Here is a 20,077-nt window from a genome sequence, read left to right as displayed (position 1 = left end):
AAAAAAATATATATATATGTATCAATATATAATGATATTTTATGTGTTTCTGTTTAGAGATACCTTGTTAATATACACTGTTGATTTGTTAACATTAAACTCGGCTGGGCGTAGTGGCTCATGCCTGTAATCCTAGCACTTTGGGAGGCTGAGATGGGCGGATCACTTGAGGTCAGGAGTTTGTGACCACCCTGGCCAACATGGTGAAACCCCATCTCTACTAAAAATACAAAAATTAGCCGGGCGCGGTGGCAGGTGCCTGTAATCCCAGCTACCTGGGAGGCTGAGGCAGGAGAATCACTGGAACCCAGGAGGTGGAGGCTGCAGTGAGCTGAGATCGCATCACTGCAGTCCAACCTGGGCTACAGAGTGAGACTTGGTCTCAAATAAACAAGCAAACAAACAAACAAAAACACACGGACACACATGAAACTCACACCCAGCAGCACTATAACTTATGCCTGAATGAAGCTTTATCTAACTCATATATGTTCTCAGTAAGGTCCCACTATAGCCGGCTCGTGCTCAGGAACACCAGAGAGCATTTCAGCGCTATACCCGGGGCCAGTTTAATCAGTGCAATCACCCAGAAAAAGCAAAAAAATATGAAAAATATAGCACTAAATAGATGGAGAAAGGATATTTATTTATAGCACAAGAGTTGGAACAAGAAGACAGAGTGTTGTTTGACCTCAGCCGGGAATGTATATATCGACTGACTCAAATTTTTACTGCTCTGTGCATGTCCATGAATGACCACAAAAGTGCTGCGAGTATTCATTCTGGGATACAAATAAATTGTAGTGAGCAGGCTAATTCACAAATATGGAACTGGAATCCATGAATAATGAGGACCAACCGTATGTCTGTTTCAGCATGCCCACTTCTGCCATCTGCCAGGGTAGAGGAAGATGGTAGAGAATTTCCACTTCACTGAGAATTGGCCATTGTTTTCGCCAGGCTTCTGAGAGCCACCCCAGTAGCTGTATTCCTCACTGGGGTATTAAATCCCTTGTCCTGGCCGGGCACGGTGGCTCACGCCTGTAATCCTAGCACTTTGGGAGGCTGAGGTGGGTGGATCACTTGAGATCAGGAGTTCGAGACCAGCCTGTCCAACATGGTGAAAACCCATCTCTTAAAAAAAAAAAAAATCAGCTGGGTGTGGAGGTGTGCGCCTGTAGTCCCAGCCACTCAGTAGGCTGAGACAGGAGAATCGCTTGAACCCAGGAGGCAGAGGTTACAGTAAGCTGAGATTGTAGCACTGCACTCCAGCCTGGGCAACAGAGTGAGACTCCTGTCTCAAATAAATAAATAAATAAATACATCCCTTGTCGGGAGAAAGTGTCCCTAAGTGAATGATTTCTTGCTTATCCAATCTTACATTCCAGCTTCCTTGATTGAGTACCCGCCAAATCCAATCTCAGGGGTACTCCCCTGGCTTGTGCCAGTACAAACCGGTTAATTTTTGCAATCTAGGGAGGGGATCTCTGTTCTCCCTTGTTTGGTCCAGTCTATCCCCAGCCAGGTTACTTTGGGATTTAATCCTAGTTTCCAGCCTGGCAGCCAGGAGTGGAAGCAGGGGCACCACCCACGGGGGCATGTGTCACCTGTGGCAGAAGAGCCTCTGTAGCATCTTCCAGCACAGCAATAGCTCCAGTCCTAACTCAGCTTGGGAAGCCCAGAGAGGCCTGGGGTTTATCTCGTGGAGTCAACATCCTCAGGGATATCCATCCAGATGTCCTTATCCCATGTTTTAGAATCTTTGGTTTACCCCACCAGGGGATCCTGACCTTCACACAATAGACCTTCCTTGCCTGAATATTCAAACATCTCTGGGCCTCTTCAGTCTGCAACTCAATTGTGTCTGTCCTCCACCACCACAGATGATAAGAGCCTTTTTATAAGCTACCATCCAGCTCTCTGGCTCTCATGCTTAGCCCTTAACTGCCCCTGAACAGCTCTCAGTCTCTCCTTATCCTTCTCCAACACAGCCAGTCAACTAACTTCTTCTGTCTTTGTCCACATTGTTCTCCCCATATTTTTCAGACTCTGGAAAATATGTGCCCAGCACAGCATTCTCCTCCATGGGGCTATTTTCCCAGGTTGCTGTCAGTGAAATCTTTAGCACGTGAGCCACCACCTTGTTCCAGGGACTATCTGTGCTCCAGCAGGAGGGTATTCTCTGTACCTATTGAGCAGTGGGTAAATCATCCCAAATCCACATCTCACCACCTATTTTCGCTGCCTATTCCTGGTGCTTCTTGTGTCTGTCCAGGTTCACTAAGAAGCAGGTGCCACAACAGAATTAAACATGCAAGGATTGGCCGGGTGTGGTGGCTCACGCCTGTAATCCTGACACTTTGGGAGGCCAAGGCGGGCAGATCACGAGGTCAGGAGTTCGAGACCAGCCTGGCCAATATGGGGAAACCCCATCTCTACTAAAAATACAAAAATTAGCCGGGTGTGGTGGCGTGTGCCTGTCATCCCAGCTATTCAGGAGGCTGAGGGAGGAGAATCACTTGAACCGAGAGGCGGAGGTTGCACTGAGCCGAGATCGCACCACTGCACTCTAGTCAGGGAGACAGAGTGAGATGCTGTCTCAAAAAAACAAAAACCATGCAAGGATTTTATCAGGGGGAAATGGGCGGGGAGCTGGGACAGGTTGAGAGAGCCATCAGACTGTGAATCAAGTCTGACCTCAAGTAAAGAAGAGAGGGAAGGGGGTGTGTGGAAGCATTCCATACTACCACACACAGTCCAACAAAGGGTCAGCAAGGCTGTCGGGCTGTCTTTGAGCCAAAGATTATCTATCACCAGAGGACTCCCATTGTCACCCGGGGACAGGCCTGCCTTAGTATTCCTGCCATGGTCAGTCGTTGGGTGCAGCCCACGGGTAACATGGCTTTGGTGCCAATGCTTTGATGGATTTCAGGGTGCAGAAGCTGAACCCTTGGTCAGATAACCTCCCTATAGTTGGAAGTCTGCCAGGTGCATTCTCATGGTCACGACAGGATGAACTCACTTTTCCTCAGGAGCACCCTGCAAGATAGGTGCTCTGGATATTATCTTCTCAGAAATGAGAAAACAGAGGCATAAAGAGCTTTGGATACTTGTCCAAGGCCACATAGATGGGAAGTGGAAAAGCCAAGATTGTTTCCTAGAACTGACCAAATTCAAAATTTCACTCTCAGTCCCTATTCTTCCACCTCCTTCCTGTTTCCCGTTATTGATGGCTGCTTTCCCTGACGCCCCTTGGTGGCACCTCACCATTGTACCTTTTTGCACAGGAAAAGCATCTGTGTCCCTAATGACAGTGCTCTTTCCTGCGCCCTATTTTCTGTCTTCTGATGCCCCCAGAGATACCAGCCGCCAGGATCTGGAGGATATTTTATTCCAGAATCCTTATAACACTTCGGTGTCGATGGCCTCTGAGCAGGAGCTACCTCTTAGGCAACAGAAAAGAGTGGGTTGTGGCCTGTATTAGTTCTTTTGCTGTGTAACAATTTTATCCCAAATGTGGCAGCTTAAAATAACACACATTTATTATCTCAGTGTTTCTATAGGTCAGGGACAGCTTTGCTAGACCCTCTTCTTCAGAGTCTCACAGGCTATAATCAAGGTGTTGGCTGTGACTGCAGTCGCATCTGAGGCTCAACAGGTGAAGGATCTGCTTCTGAGCTCATGCGATTATTGGCAGCATTCTGTTCCTTTCAGGCTGCTGGGCTGAGGGCCCCAGTTTCTTTTTTCCTTCCCTCCCTCCCTCCCTCCCTTCCTTCATCCTTCCTTCCTCCTCCCTCCCTCCCTCCCTCCCTCCCTCCCTCCCTCCCTCCCTCCCTTCCTTCCTTCCTTTTTTTTCTTTGAGATGGAGTCTCACTCTGTTGCCTAGGCTGGAGTGCAATGGCACGATCTCGGCTCACTGCAACCTCTGCCTCCTGGGTTCAAGTGATTCTCCTGCCTCAGCCTCCTGAGTAGCTGGGATTACAGGTGTGCGCCACCACACCCGGCTTATTTTTGTATTTTTAGTAGAGATGGGGTTTCACCATGTTGGTCAGGCTGGTCTTGAACTTTTGACCTCATGATCTGCCCACCTCGGCCTCCTAAAGTGTTGAGATTACAGGCGTGAGACACCGTGCCTGGCCAAAGGTCCCCAGTTTCTTGCTGGCTGGTGGCTGGAGGCTGCCCTCCGTTCCTTGCTGCACGGTCTTCTCTATAGGGCAGCTCTCACCATGGCGATCTTCAAGGCCAGCAAGAGCGTCTCCTAGCAAGATGGGTTACGGTTTTCTGTAATGCAATCACATACATCCTAAAGCCTTTGGCTCATTCTATTGGCTAGGAGCAAGTCAGGTCCTGCCCACGCAAGGGCAGGGACATCATGAGGTGGGCATTATGGGGGCACCTTAGAGTCTGTCTGCCACACCTTCCTTATGGGTCAGCATCTCTAATCCTTATAACACTTCGGTGTTATAACCATCCCAAGTTTGGCTCTCCATGAAGTATAAGTCTGTACGAAGACAGCTGGGTTGAGGATTGACCCTTGGTGATTTCTCCAATCCTCCTTTCCTCCTGTGGCTCAAAAGTTCCTTTCCCTCTTGAGAATGACTCAAACACATACATCAGATACTAAGAATGTGCCCATTTCACCAGCACATCACACTTTGACAGTGAACTCTAGTGGGCACAGCTAGGATCCTCTCCACATCCTGTTACACATATTTAAGCATGGGAATGATGGGATTGACCAGACTTTACAATAACTTTATTTAATTAATTACTTTATTCATTTTTTTGAGATGAAGTCTTGCCGTACTGCCCAGGCTAGAGTGCAGTGGTATGATCTTAGCTCACTGCAGCCTCCACCTCCTGGGTTCAAGTGATTCTCCTGCTTCAGCCTCCCAAGTAGCTGGGACTACAGGCGCATACCACTGTACCCAGCTAATTTTTGTATTTTTAGTAGAGACGGGGTTTTACCATGTTGGCCAGGCTGGTTTCAAACTTCTGACCTCAGGTGATCTGCCCGCCTCGGCCTCCCAAAGTGCTGGAATTACAGGTGTGAGCCACCGCACCTGACCAACAATAACTTTAAAACATAGCTATATTGGACAGGTGTGGTGGCTCACACTTGTAATCCCAGTACTTTAGGAGGCTGAGGTGGGTGGATCACGAGGTCAGGAGATCAAGACCATCCTGGTCCTGTCTCTACTAAAAATACAAAAAATTAGCTGGGCATGGTGGCGGGCGCCTGTAGTCCTAGCTACTTGGGAGGCTGAGGCAGGAGAATCACTTGAACCTGGGAGGCAGAGGTTGCAGTGAGCCAAGATTGTGCCACCTCACTCCAGACTGGGCAACAGAGCGAGACTCCGTCTCAAAACAAACAAACAAACAAATAAACAAAAGAACAGCTTTATTGAGATATAATTAACCCAATTAGAGAGCATAATTCGGCCAGACATGGTGGCTCATGCCTGTAATGCCAGCATTTTGGGAGGCCAAGATGGGCAGATCACTTGAGGTCAGGAGTTCAGGACAAGACTGCCAACAAGGTGACACCCCGTCTCTACTAAAAATACAGAAATTAGCCAGGTGTTGTGGAGTATGCCTGTAGTCCCAGCTACTCGGGAGGCTGAGGCAGGAGAATTGCTTAAACCCAGGAGCTGGAAGCTGCAGTGAGCTGAGATCATGCCACTGCACTCCAGCCTGGGCAACAGAGTGAGACTGTTATTTAAAAAAAAAAAAAAAAAAAAGCAAGAGTATAATTCAATGGCTTTTAGTATATTCAGAGTTTTACAACCATCACCACAATTAATTTTAGAACACTTTCATCCTCTTCCAAAGAAACTCCTAATTTGTTGCCCCTAAATCCTCCTCTCCTTCAGCCTTAGACAGCCACTTTGTCTACCTTCCATCTCTACATATTTGCTTATGGACATTTCATATAAAAGGGATTGTATAATATGTGGTCTAGCTTCTTTCGCTTAGCATATTTTCTTTTCTTTTTTTTTTTTTTTTTTGAGATGGAGTCTCGCTCTGTCACCCAGGCTGGAGTGTGGTAGCCGGATCTCAGCTCACTGCAAGCTCCGCCTCCCGGGTTCACGCCATTCTCCTGCCTCAGCCTCCCGAGTAGCCGGGACTACAGGCGCCCGCCACCTCGCCCTGCTAGTTTTTTTTTTTGTATTTTTTAGTAGAGACGGGGTTTCACCGTGTTAGCCAGGATGGTCTTGATCTCCTGACCTCGTGATCCGCCCGTCTCGGTCTCCCAAAGTGCTGGGATTACAGGCGTGAGCCACCGCGCCCGGCCTCGCTTAGCATATTTTCAAGGTTCATCCTTGTCATAGCATGTATCAGTACTTCATTTCCTTTTACATTCCATTGTATAGACAAACCATATTTTATTTATCTATTCATCACTTGATAGATGTTTGGGTTATTTACATTTTTTGATATTGTGAATAATGCTGCCATGAACATCTGTGTACAAGTTTTTGTGGGGACATATTGTCTCCATTTTTTCTTGGGTGATATGTAGGAGTGGAATATTGAGTCAGATATGCTAACTTTATGTTTTCTAAAGTGGTTGTACCATTTTATATTTCCACCAGCAGTGTATAAGAGTTCCATTCTCTCTCTTTTTTTTTTATTTGAGATGGAGTTTCACTATTGTCCCCCAGGCTGGAGTGCAATGGTGCAATCTCAGCTCACTGCAAACTCCACCTCCTGGGTTCAAGCGATTTTCTTGCCTCAGCCTCCCTGGAATTACAGGGAGGGTTGCTGGGATTACAGCTGCCTGCCACCACACCCAGCTAAGTTTTTTTTGTATTTTTAGTAGAGATGGGGGTTTCACCATGTTGACCAGGCTGGTCTTGAACTCCTGACCTCAGGTGATCCACCCGCATTGGCCTCCCAAAGTGCTGGGATTATAGGCGTGAGCCACCATGCCCAGCCAAGGGTTCTATTCTCTTTACCTTCTCACCAACACTTGTTATTGTCTACCTTATTTGTCATAGCCATCCTAATGGGTGTGAAGTGGTATCTCCTTGTGGTTTTGATTTGCATTTCCCTAATGGCTAATGATATTGAGCACTTTTTCATGTGCTTATTGACTACTGTGTATCTTCTTTGGAGAAATGACTATTCAGATCCTTCTCTTTCTCTTTCTCAGACTGCGCTTGGCTTTATTGCTTTAAGAAACCTATTGTTTCTTGCTTATCACCATCTAAGCTTTTCTGTCATCTTTAACACTGAACTCCCTTCTTCTCTGCTTCATTTTACTCCCATAGCACTTTTCTCTATCTAGCCTGCTACTGTAAATATTGATTTTTAATAGCTGTCTTACCCCACTAGAATGTCAACTCCACGAGGACAAGAATTTTTGTCTCTTTTATTCACTGCTGTTTTCTCAGCATTTATAGTAGCACTTGGCACATAGCAGAGAACCATTAGATATTTGTAGAAAGAATGAATACATCCTTCTGGAAGCATCAAGAATCAAGATTAAATGACCTTTTCTCATCTTAAAATTGAGTTTACAATAACTTCTTATATATCACAAAAGAATCTGTGTTCATTGAAGAAAACTTAGAAAGTATGCATAAGCATAATAAAAGTATAGATGCCATTTAGCAAGCGTATATTGCACACACTTCTGTGCTTGCCCCAAGTCACACAGGTAAATATAATAGTAGCCAATGTTTATTGAGGTCCTGTTAGGTGCCAGGCCCTCTTCCATGTATCATCTCATTAATTCCTGCCAACAGCCTGTCTAAAGAGATGGCTACTTTTATCATTCTCATCTTTCAATAAAGAAACCGAGGCAGGTGGGGCGCGGTGGCTCATGCCTATAATCCCAGCACTTTGGGAGGCCGAGGCAGGCAGATTATCTGAGGTCAGGAGTTCGCGACCAACCTGGCTAACATGGTGAAACCCTATCTCTACCAAAATACAAAAATTAGCTGAGCGTGGTGGGTCTGGCGTCTGTAATCCCAGCTACTCGGGAGGCTGAGGCAGGAGAATTGCTTGAACCTGGGAGGCAGAGGTTACAGTGAGCCAAGATCGTGTCACTGCACTCCAGCCTGGGCAACAGAGCAAGACTCCATCTGAAAACAAAAAACAAAAAACAAAAAACAAAAAAAAACAACCCCCCCCCCAAAAAAAAACCAAAAAAAAAAAAAAAAACAAAAAAAAAAAACCCGGAGGCACATAGATATGCTAAGTAACTTGCTCACATGCACACAGCTTGCTGGTGGCAGAGCCAGGGCAGAACCATTGCACTACACTGTCTCTTGTTCTCTCTCTCTCTCTCTCTCTCTCTCTTTTTTTTTTTGAGATGGAGTCTCTCTCTGTCGCCCAGGCCGGAGTGCAGTGGCGCGATCTCAGCTCACTGCAAGCTCCGCCTCCCGGGTTCACGCCATTCTCCTGCCTCAGCCTCCTGAGCAGCTGGGACTACAGGCGACCGCACCACGCCCGCCTAATTTTTTGTATTTTTAGTAGAGGCGGGGTTTCACCATGTTAGCCAGGATGGTATCTCTCTCTTTTTTGAGACAGGGTCTCGCTCTGTCATCCAGCCTGGAGTGCAGTGGCGCCATCACTTGAGGCTCACTGCAGCCTTGACCTTCCGGGCTCAAATGATCTCCCACCTCACTCTCCTGAGTAGCTGGGACTACAGCCTGCGCCACCACGCCTCGCTAATTTTTGTATCGTTATTAGAGACAGAGTCTGGCCATGTTGCCCAGGCTGGTCTCACACTTCTGAACTCAAGCAATCCTCTCGCTTTGGCTTCCCAAATTGTTGCGATTACAGGCGTGAGTCACCTCACCAGGCTCTTGTTCTCTTTATGCAAAATAATTAAGTACCTTCTTTGATGATTACCGTTTTCTTAATACAAAACAGCAGAAACTTCTCTTAATACAAAATAGCAAAAACGTCACCTTAAGGCACAGGTGGTTTAACTTCTACTGACTCTATTTTCTTTTTTGTTTCTTTTTTCCTTTCATAAGCTTTGGGAAGCATAGTAACCAATCTTTCCATATTCATTCATATTACTGCAAAATTACTTTGAAGATTGTCAAAATGACGTTCTATTTGTTCAATAATCTTTCGGAGTAGGGCAGGTCATAGTACCTTCTCTCTGTGGGAGGCAGAAGAGTTTTGCTGTGGTGCTAGATTTCCAGGGCTTCACAGACCTGGCTTCAATTGTCTTTGCAACTTATTATCCCTGCGACTTTAGCCAAATGACTTAACCTCTGTGCTCACCTCACCATGCCTGGCACAGAGTAAAGGATGTGGGAGCAGGGAGACAGGATCCGGGCTCATTCCCCAGCTTTGCGCCTGTGTGGTCTTGGGCAAGTCCCTTCACCTCGTTGGGCCTAACTTTGCCCAGCTGTAAAATGTATGAGACCCCAGGATCTCCGAGGTTTCTTCTGGCTCTGACGTTCTGGGCTCTGTGCCTACCTCCCAGCTGTGAAGAATGGGCACTAAGGCGATGTCTCGCTCAAAAAACCATTTTTGTTGAAAACGATAAATCCCAGGTAGGGATTTAGGGGGGATAGTGGTTGAGGCCTGGACGGCCGTGTGGGGAATGAGATGCGCGGCTATTTCTAGGCAGGAGATGGGCGTGGCGGGTGGCGGGCGGCGGGCAGAGTGTGCTGGCAGCGCAGCATCCCTGCAGGCGGAGAGGGCGTCTGCAGATGAGCGCGGAGGCCGAGGCCCGGGAGGACCGCGGATGCAGCGGCTGCGCACTGGCACGACCAGCCGGCCGATTTGCGTGTCTCCACCCCTGTGACGAGCTGGTTGGGGGGCTGTTCTGGCGCCGCGCGCCGATTGGATGAGCGGCCCGCCGCTCAGGCCCTGGAGCGGACGGTTCCTACTGCGGCTGGGCACCGGCTCCGCTCCCGCGACTGCCCGCGCTCCAGCTGCGCCCGGCCCGGCCCCGGCCCGGCTCGGCGCGGCCCCGGCCTCCAAGCGAAGGCGCCGCTGCCGCTGGGCCGCTCCCAGGGCCATGAGGAAGCGGCGGCTGCCACTGCGGCCCGCGTCAAGGTGACCGGCCGGGACTGCGGCGGCGGGGAGAGCGGCGGTGAGAGGCGCGGCCGGCGGGGCGGGACGGGGCGGGCCCTGAGGCCGGGCCTGAGGGAGCTGCAGGTGCGGGGGGCGGGACCCCGAGGGCCGCCGGAGCCGGGGAGGGGCCTCGGTTCGGGAGGCGGGGCCGGGCCGTGCCTGCGGGTGCCCGGCGCCGGGGCCTGGCCGGGATCCGGGGGTTCTGGGGTCCGGGGCCGGGGGCGCGCTGGTCCCCGGGAGCGTGAAGGATGGCGGGGAAGAGGCGCGGGCGCGGGGGGCGGGGCCGGGGAGGCAGTTGGGCGGGGCGCCGCGGCTGCAGGTGCGGGGGGCGGGGCCGGCGGGGCTGCCGTGGGCGGGGCTGCGGGGTGCGGCCAGCGCGCCGGACCTGGGGAAAGCACAGGTGCGGGGGGCGGGGTCCAGGGACCTGCAGCGGCGGGGGGCGGGGCCCGGGTGACTGCGGTGCGGAAGCAGGGCCCCAGGTGAGGAGCGGGCGAGGGTGGGTGGTCGCCCGCGAAGGAAAGGCCGCCGTCTCCGCTGTCCAGGGGGGTGGGCACGGGGGCTTTGGGCTCCCTGGGGATTCTGGGGGCATCCGGAAATGCCGCTAGAAGGACCGTCCGGGCCTGCCTGTGCCACTGCTGACTCGGGCTTGGAGCTCAGCTGTCCTGGTTACCGGCCGGCTGCCTCCCCTATGCTACGCCGCGCCCTAAGTGGGGCGCGCTGTTTTTCGCACCTCAGGGGCTTTCCTGTTGCTGTTGAAGGGGCATGCTAGGATGCGGGAGCCGGGGGGGTTGGCTGTCATTGGATGATAGGCTGTTGAAACATGTGTGTGCTTGAAGAGTAGTGTGAGGCTTGGAGGGGTCCTGGCTTGCTAGCTACTGGTACCAGAAGCTGCTGTAGATCTCAGCAGTGCGTCTCAGAAAGACTGAAATGGCAGCCTGGTAAGAGGGGAGAGCAGGGATGAGAATTCAGAAGCTTTTGACTTTGCTACCTGGGAGAGTTTTTCACCTGTTTCCTCCGTTGCAAAATGAGCATGTTAGTACCTGCCTGTGCGTCTCCCAGGGGCCTGGTGAGGATAGGATGAAACAGTGCCTACTGAGCAAATCGCTGGATAAAGTTAAGAGTTTCCCTTTTCTTATGCCGATGGGCAGGTTGGATTCAGGGACTGGAGAGTCTAAAGAAGAGAGGGTTTGTTTCTAGTTAAGAGGTGAGACTAGACCACTTTCTTTTCGCAGTTTGGGATGAGGTTTTTTTTGGGAGTTCCCAAAAGACTCAGCTGTGTCTTCGATCGTGACTGCTTCTCCTGCGAGGCCTCTGACGGAGCTGCTGCAACGCAGGGAGCAGTGGCAAGTGGAAGCAGAAGAACATTTGTTTGCTGACCTTTAGACCCCAACCCCGGTGAGGACTCTGAGCTGGAGCATAAAGCTCAGGCCTGAGGCTATGGAAGTCCCTCTGCTCCCATCCAAGTACAGACCCCGATTTTACCATATTCCAAGAGGGTGGGGTGCAGTGGGTCACGCTTGTAATCCCAGCACTTTGGGAGGCCAAGGAGGGTGGATCATTTGAGGTCAGGAGTCTGAGACCAGCCTGGCCAACATAGTGAAACCCTGTTTCTACGAAAAAATACAAAAATTAGCCGGGCATGGTGGTGGGCACCTGTAATCTCAGCTACTCAGGAGGCTGAGGCAGGAGAATTGCTTGAACCTGGGAGGTGGAGGTTGCAGTGAGCCGAGATCGTGTCACTGCACTCCACCCTGGGCGATGGAGTGAGACTCCTCCGTCTCAAAACACACAGAAATCCCAAAAAGAAGACCCCTGAAAGAAGGCAATGCCTGACTCCACTGTGTACCCACAGGGGCAGGGAGAAGGAAGCAAGATGACAGGGCTCTTTCTGAATTTCAGAAGAGTGTTATATACCCATGTATGTGACCTTTCGAAGCCCAGTGCCTCTGCTTGCTGGTAGTTGACCAGTCCAAACTGTAATGCCTCCCTCCTACCTTCATTGCATGGACAGAAGCGAAGGTAGGTGGATACTTCTCTACTAACCTGCATTTTTTTCCCCCACTATAGAAGCTGTGGGACTTTTGGGGGCCAGAAACCATGGTGCTGGACTCCCTCATTACCACTAGTTGTTGCAGTGGTGACCCAGTAGCATTGAGGGGATGAGGCCCTTACTGGTGCCTGTGCTTGTGTGGCAGGTCCCAGAGGACGTAGAAGCAGCATGTGAGAGTTCTCCCACTCTGTCTTGGCAGAAATGGTGTTAATGACTCTCAGAGATTGCTGCTATGTGAGTGACCGTCATGCTTTTTGGGTTAGAAGGAAAGCTCAAACTTGGTGGCAAAGAAGAGTTAGAACATGTGTTGAATAGTGAGGGGATTAGCAGCATTCAGAGTCTAGAGAAAGACTTCATTAATGAAAAATACTGCATCTGAGGCGCTCTGATATGGCTCTCCTCTTGAAATGGATTTTCCTTTTCAGTATGGAGGGTAAGAACTGTGACTTGGAAGTCAGTCAGGTCTGTTTGAAACCGCAGGCTGCCACCTCCTGCTGAGTGAACCAGCACTACTTCCTTAGCTTCACAGAGCTTTGGTTTCTTTATTTGTAAAGCAAGGATAACCATGCCCACCTTGTGAGGTTGTTATGAAGAATAAATGAGACAGGAGGGGAGAAGGCACCTGATCCACCCGGTTAGGGTCCTGTCCTGTCTCTCACTGCCTGCCCATCTTTCAACACAAGCCACTCAGAACAGCATGTAACATGCAAGGAGAGCAGGACAGGGAATTCTGAGGCCTCTATTTCTTATATAACCTTGAACAAATCCCTTCCTGTCTCCAGACCTTGGGTTTCTTAGCTGAGTGAGGAGGGTGTTAGACTATGTGATCACCAAGAGTTCTTCTAGATCTGGCCTTCTGGTTAGTCATATTTTCTTCAAAGGCAGGAGGGAGGAAACCAATGACCTGTTGTTTAGTTCTTCTTTTAAAAACGTCTGTCTAGCACCTTGCCTGGCACACAGTAGGTGCTCACTGAATGCTTGTTGAAAGAACAGATGAAGGACTTTAACTGCAAAGAAGGTGTGGCAAGTTGTCCCTGCTGCTTTTATGCATATGGTATCTGTACCTTTAACATACACTTTATTTATTGCACAAAAATATTGTAACATTAGTAAAATTAGAGAACTTCAACATAAAAGACAACAGTTGTTGCATGGTTCCATTTCATCACACATTAAGTTCATTCAATTTTTGTTCATAAACATACATAATTCTTCATGATTGCAGTCGTATATATGTAAGCATTTGGGAAAGGCCCAGTAATAAATGATTTCTTTGAATATAGTTTAAAATTTTTTTTTTTTTTAAGAGACAGGGTCTCCCTCAGTTACCCAGATTGGAGTGCAATGGCATAGTCATGGGCTCACTGCAGGCTTGACCTCCCAGGCTCAAATGATCCTCCCACCGTAGCCTCCCAAGTACTGTGCCACAACACCTGGCTAATTTTTAAATTTTTTGTAGAGATGGGAGTCTCACTATGTTGCCCAGGCTGGTCTTGAACTCCTGGGATCAAGTGATCCTCCCATCGGCCTCCCAAAGTGCTGAAATTACCGGTGTGAGCCACCACGTCTAGCAAATATAGTTTTTATTTTATATTTTGAGCAAGTAAAAAAATCACACGTGGATTTTTTTTTTTTTTTGAGACAGAGTCTTGCTTTGTCACCCCAGCAGGCTGGAGTGCAGTGGCGCGATCTCGGCTCACAGCAAGCTCTGCCTTCCAGGTTCACGCTATTCTCCTGCCTCAGCCTCCTGAGTAGCTGGGACTACAGGCGCCCACCACTACGCCCGGCTAATTTTTTGTATTTTTTGGTAGAGATGGGGTTTCACTGTATTAGCCAGGATGGTCTCGATCTCCTGACCTTGTGATCCGCCCGCCTCGGCCTCCTAGAGTGCTGAGATTACAAGCGTGAGGCACTGTGCCCGGCTAATTTTGTGTTTTTAGTAGAGATGGGGTTTCTGCATGTTGGTCAGGCTGATCTCGAATTCTGGACCTCAGGTGATCTGCCTGCCTTGGCCTCCCAAAGTGCTGGGATTACAGGTGTGAGGCACCGTGCCGGGCCCACACATGGAATTTTTAAAGGCAAGTGGGGGAATAAATTGTAAAGTAACTGTCTGTCTTGCCTCAAGTTGACAGTTCCTAGTCCTTTTCCCTAGAAGCAGCCACTGTTACCAGTTTCTTGTTTATTATATATTCTTTCTCTTACGCAAAGAATAGCATTCTATACATACTCATTGTTGCTTCATGTATTCACTTGATTTACTTTGACGTTGTTCTAACAGTGGAAAATATGTCAGTTAGTATGTACAGTTCCTTCTTAATAAATGTTTTTGACTGCTATAAGCACAATTTTGTACCTCCACCCCCCACTCCTCAATGATGTTTACTCAGTATTAGTTAGCAGTCATTGTTTAGAAGCCTAACAAGAGACATCCTTTGTCCTAGGAAAAAAAGTGGCCTTAGTCCCAGTGAACAGTAGATTAAAGGGCAATCCATGTATCTGGATGCAAGGCAGAGTACAGAAAGAGAAAGGAAAAGGGATTTGTTCACTGGTAATTGAGAACTGATTTTCCATGCAGGCCTTGATTCAAAGTCCAGCTCTGTCACTTACTGGCTGTGTGACTTGGAACAATTTACCTAATCTCTCTGCATCTCAGTTTCCATATCTGTAAAATAGATAATGATAATAGGATCTGTCTTTGGGGGTTTTTGTGCAGAGGAAGTGAGATCATGCAATGCAAAGTACATACAGCAATAGCAGGTCATAGTAGGTGCTTAAGAAGGATGAGCTGCTACGTTATTAATAATCTGAAATAGATTCTATTCTTTGTGAGCAGATATTTACTGGACAGTTAAAGGTGAGCCGTGGAGAATACCTAAAGTCCTTGCCTTTGAGGTGCTCACATGCTGTGTGTGGAGATTGGCACACAAGCCATTGATTACCAAACAGTATAGTGGGCCAGGTGGTGGGAGGTGAGCATTGTGTGAGGTCACAGAGGCAGGGAACAGTGACTTCTCCCTGGGGTGATTTGGGAATGCCTCCTCAGCTCAAATTTTCACTCCTTTGTGAAACCTACTTAATTTTTCCAGGCACCCTCCTATTTGTACTACCTTGACTTTCCTTCTGTGTGTACCTGGATCAGAGCACACGTCATGTTATCGCATATGTGACTTTTTGCCTGTGTCTCTACTCTGCACAAGGAAAGTCTCCTGCTTTCTTTGCTGCTGGGTCCCCAGAGCTTGGCACAGGGTAGGCTCTTGTTGAACAGTGTGATGGACCTATGCTCAGACAAATTGTACTACTAAATGGTAGCAGATTCTTATTTATATGTCACCAGGTCTCTGTGAAACCCATTCCTTGGACTATACTTCTTCACTCCCCAAATATTTGAGTGCTGACTCTGAGACAGGCATGTGCTGTGCTATATGCTAGCTGTAGGCTTTGGGTATGGCTGATGATACTTGACCTAAAAAGTCTTAGGGATGGGAAAAAAGAAATATTTGTTGCAGATGCTGAAAGTCAAGATGAGGAAGCAGAAAAATGGACAAGTCTGGAATGAGCTGCTCATGCTTGCTGAAACTCTCCTTTCCGCAGAAGTATGACTGCTCTCCCTTGCCTTGGGCTGGGGTTGTGGAGGAGCAGGCCAAAGGAACTGAGTAGGTGGCTCATAGATTTTAACTCGGGGGAAGAGTTGGTTGGATTGGCTTCTGTGAGGAGTGTTTCTGGGCCTCCTTTCATAGCAGAGAGTACACTTGACTTTCTTCAGGCGGGCATTCATTAACCTGCCTTGCTGGGCTCTTGCTTTGGGCTAAACCTTGTGCTGGATGCTGGACACATGCAGATGAAGCTTTGTCCCTGCCCTTTGGGATCTCACAGTCAGTGGAGAAGTCACCCACAAACAGAAGGTGACTGAAGGCGATTGGCCATAACAGAGAACTGCTCGTGAAGCGGCCAAGCAGTTTCAGGCTCGGAGCCAGGCAGACCTGGGTTCAAATCCTGCCTCTGTCAGAGACAACCTGTGTGACCATGGGTAGGTGTCTTCCCAGCTCTGAGTCTTGGTTTACTGATTTGGTGAAGTGGGGATAGCAGTATTACCTAACTTAGGACTGTTGAAGATTTCAGTGAATGCAGTGCAGTGTTTAGCACAGTGCCTGCCAGGAAGCTAATGCTTACAGAGTGCTCACTATTGTAATTATACATGGTGCTGTGGGAGAACCAAAAAGCGCCTCTTGAGCTGTTTCCTCAGGGTCCTAGTGATAGTGTCGTGGTCATGGCGAAAGTTAGGTATTGAATGTGAAGGTCAAGTCGCCTGAATAATCAACTCTGAAGTCATCAAGTGCTCAAGGAGTCCTCAGGACCTTCCTCACCAGCCCTGCAGGTGATACTATGGCTCCAGGTCTATAGGCTTGTCTATAAGTATTTCCTCCCCACTTCCTGCATGAGCTCTTCTGAAAGGTACATTTCACCCATCATCATCGTGAACACCTTTTCTTTGTCCAAGTACCTGCACTGATCAGTTCTGTGACTTTTCCCCAAGGAGAGGCATGAGTTGTACTTGTCTCGCCTGTGCTTGCTGACGAGCGCAGAGACCTGAAGACCCAGAACAGCAAATCATTCCTTGTTTTTTCTGTAGAGCTTTCAAATCTGTCATGTTTTTCTTTGCAGGAGATTGATCTCCTGAGCGTCAGAGAGGCAGATAGGGCAGTGCTTAAAACACAGACTCTGAAGTTGGGACATAAACAGATGTGGGTTTGTGTTCTGACTCCATCACTCACAACCCTTGTGGCTTTGAGCAAATGACTCTACCTCTGTTTCCTCATCAATACAAGAGGTGAGATAGTATGTGCCTTTGTGTGGTTCATACAGGGTTTCAGGGAGACGCTACAGAATAGGGCTTAGCAGAGGGCTTGCACATTGTGAGCGCCCAGGAAATGGGAGCTAGAATAGTGTCCTCTTTTCACCCAGGGTTATACGATTTTTAGGATGCTTTTCTCAGGGTATGAATGTATTACCTATGGAAGTTATGTGAGTTACTGCGCAAGCAATGTGTTAAAATACACATGTACTTGGTGATGGGGAGCTGGCAAGCGTGTCTAGGGTGGCGGGCAGAACTCTTTCTGCATTGGGGTTGCAGGTGCAAGCCTCAGCTCCCACAAAGACATAGGGTACTGGTGAAGGAGAGGACAGAGCCATTCTGGGTGCCTTTGTCTCAGGCCCGTTTAGGAACTGGGGGTTGGCTTCTCAAGTTCTTTCTGTTTAATCATTCTGTTATTCCATGTAAATGATTGGTCTTAAATATAAACTAATAATGCAACATGATACTTTCCCTCTTCAGAATTTAAATATATTTTAAGGTTAAGTCAATTTTTGAGTAATCAGAAGAAAATTTAAATGTTTGGCCTTGACAGCCATAGGTTCTTTCAAAATCATCTGAGATGAAAGGAAGAATAGGGAGTATATTTAAGTCCATATTTATTGGATACAGTAATTATCACACACTGTTGTATAAGCCTGATAACTAGGGCAAGGAAAGTTTGTGCTTTTGGCCTATTTCTGAATAATTAAATATTTATGGAAAACAAGTTAATAGATTCAAGACAATTTGCTGTCTTTCTCTGGCAATAAAGTTCGTTATGTGGAATTACAGAGAGGATTAGTCCTCTGTGCAGCTGTTTATTTTTTCTTTCTAGGCACCATATCTCTAACACTTTCAGTCCACTGGCATTTATAGATTGCTCTCCTGCTGGGCTCCCACAGCTCTCTCACTGTGTGCCCTGCCGTAGCATACAGTACAATTGTGCCCACCGGTGACTCCCTCATGACCGTTCTCTAGACTTTACAGAGTAAGAGTCCGCGTTTGTTCTTGCATATTCAGGGCCTACCCCAGGCTGGTGCAAGGCAGCCAGAATGGTCTGCGTATGCCATTCCCTTTGCTTAAAAGCCTCCAGTGGCTTCTAATTTCTGTCAGAAAAAAGACCAAATCATTAGCATGGCCTGTGAGGTGTAAGAATATGCTTTCTAGGGTAATTGCTGGATATGTCTGAGGATCTCCCTTGGTGCAGTGCAGTCCCATCAGGTCATGGGCTGTGGCTGTTTTGCCCACCAGCAGGTCCTCAGTGCCCAGCCTGGCATCCGGCCTGTGGTAGATGCTCCATAAATGTTTACTGGGTGAACAAATGGAGTAAATAGTGGGCTCCCAGTGACTGATCTGAATCTATAAAATGAGAAGGTTGTTAGATCTGAGGTTCCATCCGTTATACAGTATCTCAACACTTTACAACACTTTAAAGTTCTCTTCACACTTTTTATTCCAGCCGTACGTTGATTCTGCAGGTAGGTAGGGCAGGTTTTGAAGTGCATAGAAGAAAACGGAAGCTTAGAGAGGTTAAACACATTGCCCAAGATGTAGCTATGAGAGAAGCTGAGGGTCCTAATGCCTCAAATGCCTCTTCTCATGCTCCTGGCTGCCTCACGGTGTGGCTTCTGACACACTCATTGTAGAAGTCACAGGTATCCCAGCACTTTGGAAGGCCGAGGCGGGCGGATCACAAGGTCAGGAGATCGAGACCATGGTGAAACCCCGTCTCTACTAAAAATAGAAAAAAATTAGCCGGGCGCAGTGGCGGGCGCCTGTAGTCCCAGCTACTCGGGAGGCTGAGGCCGGAGAATGGCGTGAACCCGGGAGGCGGAGCTTGCAGTGAGCCGAGATTGCGCCACTGCACTCCAGCCTGGGTGACAGAGCGAGACTCCGTCTCAAAAAAAAAAAAAAAAAGAAGTCACAGGTGAGATAAGGCAACAGGGCTTCATTGGAAAAAGGTGGTTGTGATAGTTTCCTTGGTTTTAGATGTTTCGGTTTCCTGGTGATTGAGTTTGAGGAGTTGAGTTGAATCTGGAATGATGGGTTTAAGGTCTTGTTTCATGCTTATGGGGCAGAAAATACTGAACTTTCCTGTAAATGACTGAAGTATAGTAATTATTGGTACCTGTGATAATTAGTTTGTAACTAGGGTTATAATTTGTGTTCTTGTTGAGAAGCTTTTTTTTTTTTTTTTAAAGGAGACACAGTGTTGCTGAGTCACCTGGGCTGGAGCAAAGTGGCTATTCACAGGTGCGATTATAGCACACTGCAGCCTTCAACTCATGGCCTCAAGCGATCCTCCTGCCTCAGCCTTCCAAGTAGCTCCCGAGTATCACTACACCTGGCTGACAAGCTTTTTTGATAAGATTAGAAGTTACTTGCTGATTGATATGTAGCATCCTTTGCTGTTTTCAGAAGATACTTGTTGTTTCAGTTAGTTTATTTCTTTAATGTGTCTCTAGCTATATCTGCCATGGGACACTTTGGCAATGAGCATCACTATGGCCTTTGTGCTTATCACATATAGTGTCCGTGTGTCCTGATGGTTACCAAGCATTGAGTCCACTCTTTCTACTTTCCAGATGAGGGTGGAGGCTTTGCTAGAGTTTCATACTCAGGTGCCCTGATTCCCCACCTGACGAAGCCCATGAACTCGAACACGTCCATATGCATGTGACAGTTTCTCAACAGCTGCCTGCAGTTCCTGTACTGCTGCTAATAAACCATGCCCATGGTGAAGCATTTATCTCAGATGAAAGTGTCTGCTTCAGGGGCCTTTGTTGAATCTGCAGCGTGACTGTGTGGGAACAGGACGTAAACTTGACTTAGCACACAGCTCCAATATCTAGTCCAGTGTTGGTGGCTAGTTAAGAAAAGACAGTGTCTGTTGTGGTCTGTTAACACGATCATGATTTCGGGGGGTTCTTAAGGACTGAGATTCTATAGTCAGTAGTACTTGTGGAACAGAGAAGCAACCTGGTATATAGAAAGATCAATGAATATGAAGTCAGAATGCCAAATGTGTCCATTTGCTTTGAGACTTCCACTTTCCATGTAAACAGGAATATCTTTGGTGTGCATGCATCCCTTTTCAGTAGGGAAGCCCCAGTTTTAATATCTGAGAT

At 48.1% G+C, this 20,077-nt stretch overlaps 2 protein-coding genes across 19 annotated transcripts in view; both read left to right on the top strand.

Annotated features, from left to right (window-relative positions):
* Window positions 1-20,077, top strand: part of GARNL3 (GTPase activating Rap/RanGAP domain like 3) — a 598,754-nt gene that overhangs the window by 106,123 nt on the left and 472,554 nt on the right. The window lies entirely within an intron of this gene.
* Window positions 9,836-20,077, top strand: part of RALGPS1 (Ral GEF with PH domain and SH3 binding motif 1) — a 309,219-nt gene continuing 298,977 nt past the window's right edge. For 13 of the 18 annotated variants that reach the window (XR_007719610.1, XM_050760038.1, XM_050760034.1 and 10 more), the window contains exon 1: window positions 9,846-10,066. The gene's annotated coding sequence lies outside the window, so the exon portion shown is untranslated. Of the gene's footprint in view, window positions 10,067-20,077 lie in introns of all 18 variants that reach the window. The other 5 variants (XM_050760039.1, XM_050760032.1, XM_050760030.1 and 2 more) reach the window with 1 other exon arrangement.

Source organism: Macaca thibetana, chromosome 15, assembly GCF_024542745.1.
Source record: "Macaca thibetana thibetana isolate TM-01 chromosome 15, ASM2454274v1, whole genome shotgun sequence".
Classification (NCBI taxonomy): Eukaryota; Metazoa; Chordata; class Mammalia; order Primates; family Cercopithecidae; genus Macaca; species Macaca thibetana.
This window is presented reverse-complemented; position numbering and strand designations above follow the sequence as displayed.